At 41.4% G+C, this 7,774-nt stretch overlaps 1 protein-coding gene across 1 annotated transcript in view; it reads right to left on the bottom strand.

Annotated features, from left to right (window-relative positions):
* The window catches only part of CHDH (choline dehydrogenase), a 31,422-nt gene extending 27,716 nt beyond the window's left edge, over window positions 1-3,706 (bottom strand). Inside the window, exon 1 of the mRNA XM_056524377.1 lies at window positions 3,371-3,706. The gene's annotated coding sequence lies outside the window, so the exon portion shown is untranslated. The remainder of the gene's footprint in view (window positions 1-3,370) is intronic.
* Window positions 3,707-7,774: the final 4,068 nt, after the last annotated feature.

A 7,774-nucleotide genomic window follows, 5' to 3' on the forward strand; every position in this document is an offset into this window, starting at 1 on the left:
ACATTTTACAAATAAAAAGCAAAAACAAAAAACATTTAGTATGACCGTGTGTGGAAATGTTAACATATCATAACTATTAAATTATAACATTATTAATCCCACATGGTGAATGATGTAAATGAAAAATATCTATATCTATATATTGTGTTTATTTGGTCAGATCACATTCCCATGAAATGAAATAAAAAGATCAAAAAGGCCAATCTATTTAAAAACTGGAACCAATAAAAACTACAAATCATGCCATTTTTTTATTGTTTATCCGTTTAATAAAAAAAATCAGATAACTAATAGATTATGAAAATATTCATTAGTTGCAGTCCTAATTGTAACCTATACTTCTCAATTACCATCTCTAATATGATTGTCTGCTTATACTCAATAAAGGGGTTATCTGGGACATTAAAATCTATGGCCTGTACTTAAATAATATTGTAGATAGGTCGGCACTGTAGTGAGTAGGTGCCCGGGGATCAGGAGGAACATCAAAACAGAAGTGAAGGAATCCCGGCAATCAAATATGCTGAAGAAATCTCTCTCTATTCAGGCACAAACTGCATATGACATTGCAGCAAGCGTTACGGCTAGCATAGCCTTTATCAACTACAAGGGAAGATGCCATGCAGTTGATAAAGGCTATGTTATCCGGAACGCGTGTTACAATGTCATATGCAGTTTGTGCCTGAATAGAGATTTCTTCAGCATATTTGAGTGCTGGGATTCCTTCACTTCTGTACATTAAAGGGAAACGTCATCAGTGTCATCCCGACTGTTGGTACTGGTGTGTAGTGCGGGTAACACTGGTTATACCAATACTTACCTTCACCGATCCTTGGTCCTGTTGGCCTGTTATGCTTCTTATTTGGGTGGAAGCCTTGGTGCAAGGGCGGGGCTTCTGTAGCACACTAACATCATCGTTGCTGCTTCCGCAGGCCTGCTCGCAGCAGGACCCAGCAAAGAAACAGCAGTGGTGACGTCAGCGTGCTCCTGCCGAGCACAAAGCTTGCTGTCAGAATAAGAAGCATAACAGACAAATGGGACCACAGACTGGGGATAGGTAAGTATCGATATAATTTGTGTCATCAGCACTACACACTTGTACCAACAGGTAAGTGTGGGTGACATCAATGACAGTTTCCCTTTAAGATAGTTCAATATTATTAAATTAGTGGGGGTTAAAATGCTCCAGTGCTCCATCAAGCGCTCTGACCTTTTATAATTTACTTAGCACAGTTCTGTACTTTTAGGAGCGGCTGTTTCCTACCTCTTCATTTGATTGAAGTCATGAACCCAGACACAGCCGCTGCTACAATAACACAGCTCTCTAAAGTAAACAATGAAGTAAACCTGCTGATCGGTGGTGGTGCCAAAAGTTGGAACTCTACTGATTACAATTAATGGCCAATTCTTATTAAAAGTCCCAGATAACTCCTTTAAGAGTAGGGTCACACATAATGGATCGCAACGTATATTATGCTGCGGATCCCACAATGACCTGATCTGCTGCTATGAGCAGCCACATAGGGACTTGCTATTCGGTGCGCGCACTCAATCACAGACATCGCTGAGCGGCCGCAATGTCTGAGTACACTGCGCATGCGCGAGGTGACTCGCACGTCTCGGTGTGGCTACCCATAGCAGCGGATTGCCGCTGCGAGCAGCACGCAAGGGGGAAAAACAGCTGGCGGCACACTTTAGGGTCGGGTCATCAGCGGATCCACACCATAAAATACGCTGCGGATCCGTCACATATGACCCTATACTAAAACAGTATCTGTCACCTCTACTGACCTGTCTGGTTTTAGCAAAACAGTACTTGCTGGTGCAGAAAAGTTAAAATTCTAGATAACTACACTGGTCAAGGTAACATATCACTTATTCTGACTGTATATTTTTGGGTAAGCATGTCGGAAATTCAGGAAAAATAAAGCTAATCTGTCTCTGTGACCACAATAAAAAAAAACGTGGCCAAAAGATTCAAAGATGTAATAAACATTTGAGGCTGCCCTCAGATTTATGTTTTTAATTCATTTACCGAAATGTATTTTGGGACCAATTTGGTAGAAAATGCTGTGGGATTCGATTTGGATAAAATAAATTTAGTCTGAACAAAAGCCCTATTGCCCTAAAAAGTTGTGTATGACCCTCTGAGGTCTCCATGGACCGTATCTACTGTACCTGTATCCATTAATGCCAAGGCAACATGACATTAAAGCTAAATTAGGGTTATCCGCCATTTAGAGCGATTTTCCCAAAATGAATCTCAAAAGTTTAAGATCTACTGTCTTATGGTAAACTCTGAACGGCTTCGATTAGTTCCAAATTGATTTGCTCATCTCTACATATAGTTCTAAATGTCCCACCTGAATTAGTCATGTGACTAAGGGTCCTTTTACACGGGCAGACAACTGCCCAATAAGAGCGCTGATGGACTATATAGTCGTTCGGTACTTACTAAAAAGGATAATTTACACAGTGCTATTGTTGAGAATGAACAACTGCGCAAACCATCACGAATCACAGGATAATTTGTGTAGATGTTCAGTTCCATCATTGTCAGTGGGACATCCCTGTTTACAAAGATAAATGCACTGCTAACAAACTACGGCCCATATAAAAGATGTGCAAAAAGCCCAGTGATCGTCAGCTGTTTGCGGGGCCTTTTACACGGGGCCATTATTACCCTATGCAAATTAAACACCTCATATAATACAATGTTATGGAGTTGTATGTTATGCAGTTCATACATGGTAGTGCATTTGACACATGGCTACTTTTATTTTCACAAACACTTCACACTGCCGTGCAATTCTTCTCATGTGCACATACTTTTTTATACCTGCAATGCAAATGTGAACCATATACCTCAGTGGTCTCCAACCTGTGGACCTCCAGATGTTGCAAAACTACAACTCTCAGCATGCACGGACAGCCAACGGCTGTCCGTGCATGCTGGGAGTTGTAGTTTTGCAACATCTGGAGGTTCGCAGGTTGGAGACCACTGATATATGTAATCAGTATAATAAAGACATAGCAGTCATTTGGTTCTCCAATGTTTCATAAAGGACTGCAGGTAGACATTATTTCTTTAACCTACAAAGTTATCATAATGCATAAACAACATAACCTGCAAGAGAACACTAACTCCTATGTAAAGTTATACAACCTTTATAATAAATACACAATATGTTCACCACAGTTTTTTACTATTACAACAGACATATTGCTAAAGTGTATGTAATGTACTACTGGAAACGTCAGTAGCTGCACAATGTACTATATTAGACGGGTTATTTAAGGACAACATGCTGCCCCCCACCAAATAAATACTCTTTAAAATACTTTAATCCTGTTTGTTGTTGGGTCTTACCTTGGTGGGGTCGTTTCACCGCTGGGATGGGACACGGACCTCACGTTTCCAGTTCTTGGACATGTAAACTGTGACTATTGAGAAAGGCTGGAACTCCCTGCACTTACTCTGCCAGGAAAAATGCTAATACAATATGCAACATACGGGGGAGGGCGATTTCTTAAAGCTGAACAGTTTCAAAAACTCTAGAATTGTGAGCAAGGAAAAGTACACTACTGTGTTGTTCAGAGGCAAACTACAGCGCACTGTATAAACAAAAGCTCCATACTTCATATAAAGGATTTCAAAACAGCAACGACATTTAAGTGCAAAGAATACATTTTGCCATATGGCTTAGTCCCAGGAAAAGGCACGATTTTTTTTTATTCCCCAAAAGCGCTCAATTAGTCCATGGGTGATGCTTGAAATGGATACTCAACCTCACTTAAAGGGGTATTCCAAGAAAAAGCATATATATATATATATATATATATATATATATATATATATATATATATATATATATATATATATATATATAACAGCTGGCTCCAGAAAGTTAAACATATTTGTAAATTACTTCTATTAAAAAATCTTAATCCTTTCAATAATTATCAGCTGCTGAAGTTGGGTTGTTGTTTTCTGTCTGGCAACAGTGCTCTCTGATGACATCTCTGCTTGTCTCGGGAACTGCACAGAGTAGAAGAGGTTTGCTATGGGGATTTGCTTCTACTCTGGACAGTTCCCGAGACACGTGTCATCAGAGAGCACTTAAGACAGAAAAGAATAACTCAACTTCAGCAGCTCATAAGTACTGAAAGCATTAAGATTTTTTTTAACAGAAGTAATTTACAAATCTGTTTAACTTTCTGGAGCCAGTTGATATATATACAAAAAGTTTTTTCGTGGATAACCCCTTTAAGTTAATGGAAAGGTTCCAGGCATAAGCCATGGACCACAGTAGTGCTATTTTGGAGGAGAAAGCAAACTCGAGAGATAGTTGGACAGTTTGGCTGAAGCACAATACTAGGATCTTATAGGCTACAATAGGTTTATCTCCTGGAGGTAGACAATGGTCTACAGGAAATACAGAAAACTCCACATTCATTCATGTCTCACCCATTCTGACCCTCCTCAGTTAGTCTCAAGAGAGATTTTTTATGGCCAGTTTCAGACAAGTTTAATACGATATGTAATGCATTATGGTGACAAGGGCCTAAAGAACGAAACTGAAAAAACATTATAGGAATCTATTACGCTTTCCAATCAGGTCATTAGACAGGTTGTTGGTCTGGGACTTGCAGCTGTAATACAGACACCACAATGTGACTGTAACATGATTGTCTGAATTTGTAGGACCAGAATGAAATCTTTGATAATTTGTGAGGTCAGAGAGAATCTTGGGAGAATCTCTCTCCCATACAATCTGCTATCAAATACCACATCAGACCCTCCTTTTTCTGATGGCCATACCACCATCACACGATGAAGCCTTGCACATTCGCACAAATGCATCATAACAGTATCATATACAATCATTAAAGGGGTACTCCACTGTTAGACATCTTATCCCCTATCTAAACGTCTGAGTGCGGGGGGACCGCCGCTGGAGACCCCCGCGATCCCCCCTGCAGCAGCCCGGAGCTAAGTTTACTCCGAGGCTGATGATGGGCGGTGCAGGGGACGGGGCATTGTGATGTCATGGCCCTGCCCTTCGTGACGGCATGCCCCGTCCTCTCAATACAAGTATATGGGAGGGGGCGTGACGCCCCTTCCATAGACTTGCATTGAGGGGGCAGAGGTAGTGTCACAAGGGGGCGGGACCATGACGTCACAATGTCCCGTCCCCTGCACCGCCCATCATCAGCCTCGGAGTAAACTTACAAGTAAATGTTTAACAGCGGAGTACCCCTTTAATGACTGTATATATTATTATTGAGATAATAGATGGGGTATAAGGGAACCCCAGAGCTACTCTCATTCTTCTCTATACTGATGAATGAAATTCGCTTGCAGTAGGCTACCCAAGTCCTTTTTCCATTCATACATACAGAAGGACAGTGGGACTTTCATGCAAGGTATTTCCCTTGTCTGCTGCCCGTAGAGAAGGCCATAGAATACAATACATGTCGGGCACAAGAAGATCATGGTGAATGTGCTGCAACAGTTGTAGTTAATCGTTAACCCTGGTATTTAATGAACCAGAAAGTTAACTCATCCGAGTTGTGACATTAAGTGATAACAGTTCAGAGATTAATATGTTTAGTGTCCAAAAGTCCAAACTTAACATTTTATAGACAAAGTGAATGACATAGAAGTCTTCAAATAGAGATATTCAGTATAATAATTCACTTATTAATTCACTTAAGTAAGAGATCATTTCTTTACAGCTTGGATTATTCTTCCTCAGGGTAGGGTCACACGTAACTGATCCGCAGCATAAACCCGGTAACCCAACTTATATTGTGCCTCCTGCTGTTGCCAAACCCACCCCCTGGCCTGCTCTCCCCGCTCCCTGGCTGCAATCCGCCGCTCCGAGCAGCCACAGTGGGGCCTGCGAGTCGCCAAGTGCACTCAGACATTGCGGTGTAGCTGCGATGTCTGAGTACACTGCGCATGTGCTGCAGCAAGCAGGCCAGGGGGCGGGCAAGTAGTTCGGCAACAGCAGGAGGCACAATATGGGTCGGATCACCGGCAGATCAGCCCTACCCTAAGGGTGTATTCACAATTACAGTATCCTATACATACTTGATGCGCAGTATTTGAAGTTGCAGAATTTATTTTGATGAGTTCAATGTAAACTGAACACAACTTCAAATCTGCAGCTTTAAATCCTGCGCATTAAATATGTGCTGGATACTGAACGTGTTAATAGACCCTTTAAAGTGTACCTAGGGGTGTCAGTTAAAAACATCTGGGGGCCTGTGCCCCAGATAAAATGTTTAGTGCTCTGGACCTCAGACTTGTCCCGTCTTATGTACAAAACATAAGGGAGAGAAAGTATAGTATTTCTCCCTCTCCCTGTCTGCTTTACTCACTCCTGCCTGTAGCTGTCAGTGTGTACTGTGTCCTCCATAATGAGTGATGACAGGTCAAAGTTCAGCTTGCGGCCACCCCATCCCTCTCCTGTGCAGTACATGCAGATACATGGAAAGAGGAGGGTGGGGCAGGGGCTTCAGCACCACAGGGAGTGGTGTCGGGTCTGAGAGGAGGGGGAGGGGGGACTCTGTTCTCTTAGTAGGCGCTAATAATACAGTAAGTTTGGTCTCCTCCCGGCCTGGCAAGAGACCAAAATCAGGAAGTGCTTCAGAACATAGCGAGGCACAGCTCCTGCTCACTGCCTGTCAATTAGACAGGCGAGAGTAAGTGCGTTGCCCGCTGTGCTCCCTGACATTGGCAGCATCTTCAGGTAGTATGAAAAAAGGGGGTCACAAGAACTAGATTGGATAAACTGCAATTGCCCAAAGTAGATGAGGGACTTGCTCACCCAGCGTGGATTTATTTCCCTGCTTCACAGTTCCACCATTTCTGGAACATTGGAGGCTTCTTGTGGTTCTAGTCGCAGACTGCTGAGTCACTTAGAGGGGAATATTCTTCTGCTGGTTACATTAGTAGACAGGAGCTAATGGGTAAAATCACTCTATAAAGTCTGGTGGACCTGTAAACTGTTATATGGAGTCAGACTATCAACAACCTCAAGAATGGAGGAGATTGTTCATGTATTGAATTTTACTATTTTAATGGAGCAGGGGGAGTTTTTGAAGAAGGCACCAAGCAAGTTTGAGAACAATGTAGCAAATCATTCATTCTCTTTATAGTTTGCACGGCCGTCTGTGGTCACAGCTAGTAAGGAAAAACAAAACTGACTAAATATTGACCTCCAAAAGTCAGACGTGACATAAGGAATACATTTATTCTTCTGTGCAAAGATGAGGCAATATGTCCATGTTAATAATTACCCACTTTTCTCATGTTCAGCGCTTGTGGTAGTGATGGGAGGAATAAAATCTCACATTTTCAATCATTTAGTATCTACTCAGGACACTACCAGTTTAGATCAAAAGTATATTTAATTTTTTTTTTTTTTTTTTTTTTACTTTACCATGCCTTCTTTATTTATAATTTAAAAAAAAAAAAAAAAAAAGGCCCAGTAAACAAAATTGAAGCATAAAGGTGAGCCATCATCCCTTATCCACATTCCAAGAAACCCCACCAATCCCCTAGAATGGAGGTCAAATATCCTCCAAATGAATAGAGCGGCAGCAAACCTGCTTTCGATGTGTTCTCATTCTCTGTGTATAATGAATAACTCCTGATGATGAGATGTCATGTAAAACCCCTAAAAAGCACAATTATTTATATGGGGCATTGATTGTTTGATTCATTGTGTTTTATCGCCCTCTGGAGGTCAAAGAAAAAAATGAC

The sequence above is a fragment of the Hyla sarda genome, chromosome 6 (assembly GCF_029499605.1).
Source record: "Hyla sarda isolate aHylSar1 chromosome 6, aHylSar1.hap1, whole genome shotgun sequence".
Taxonomy (NCBI): Eukaryota; Metazoa; Chordata; class Amphibia; order Anura; family Hylidae; genus Hyla; species Hyla sarda.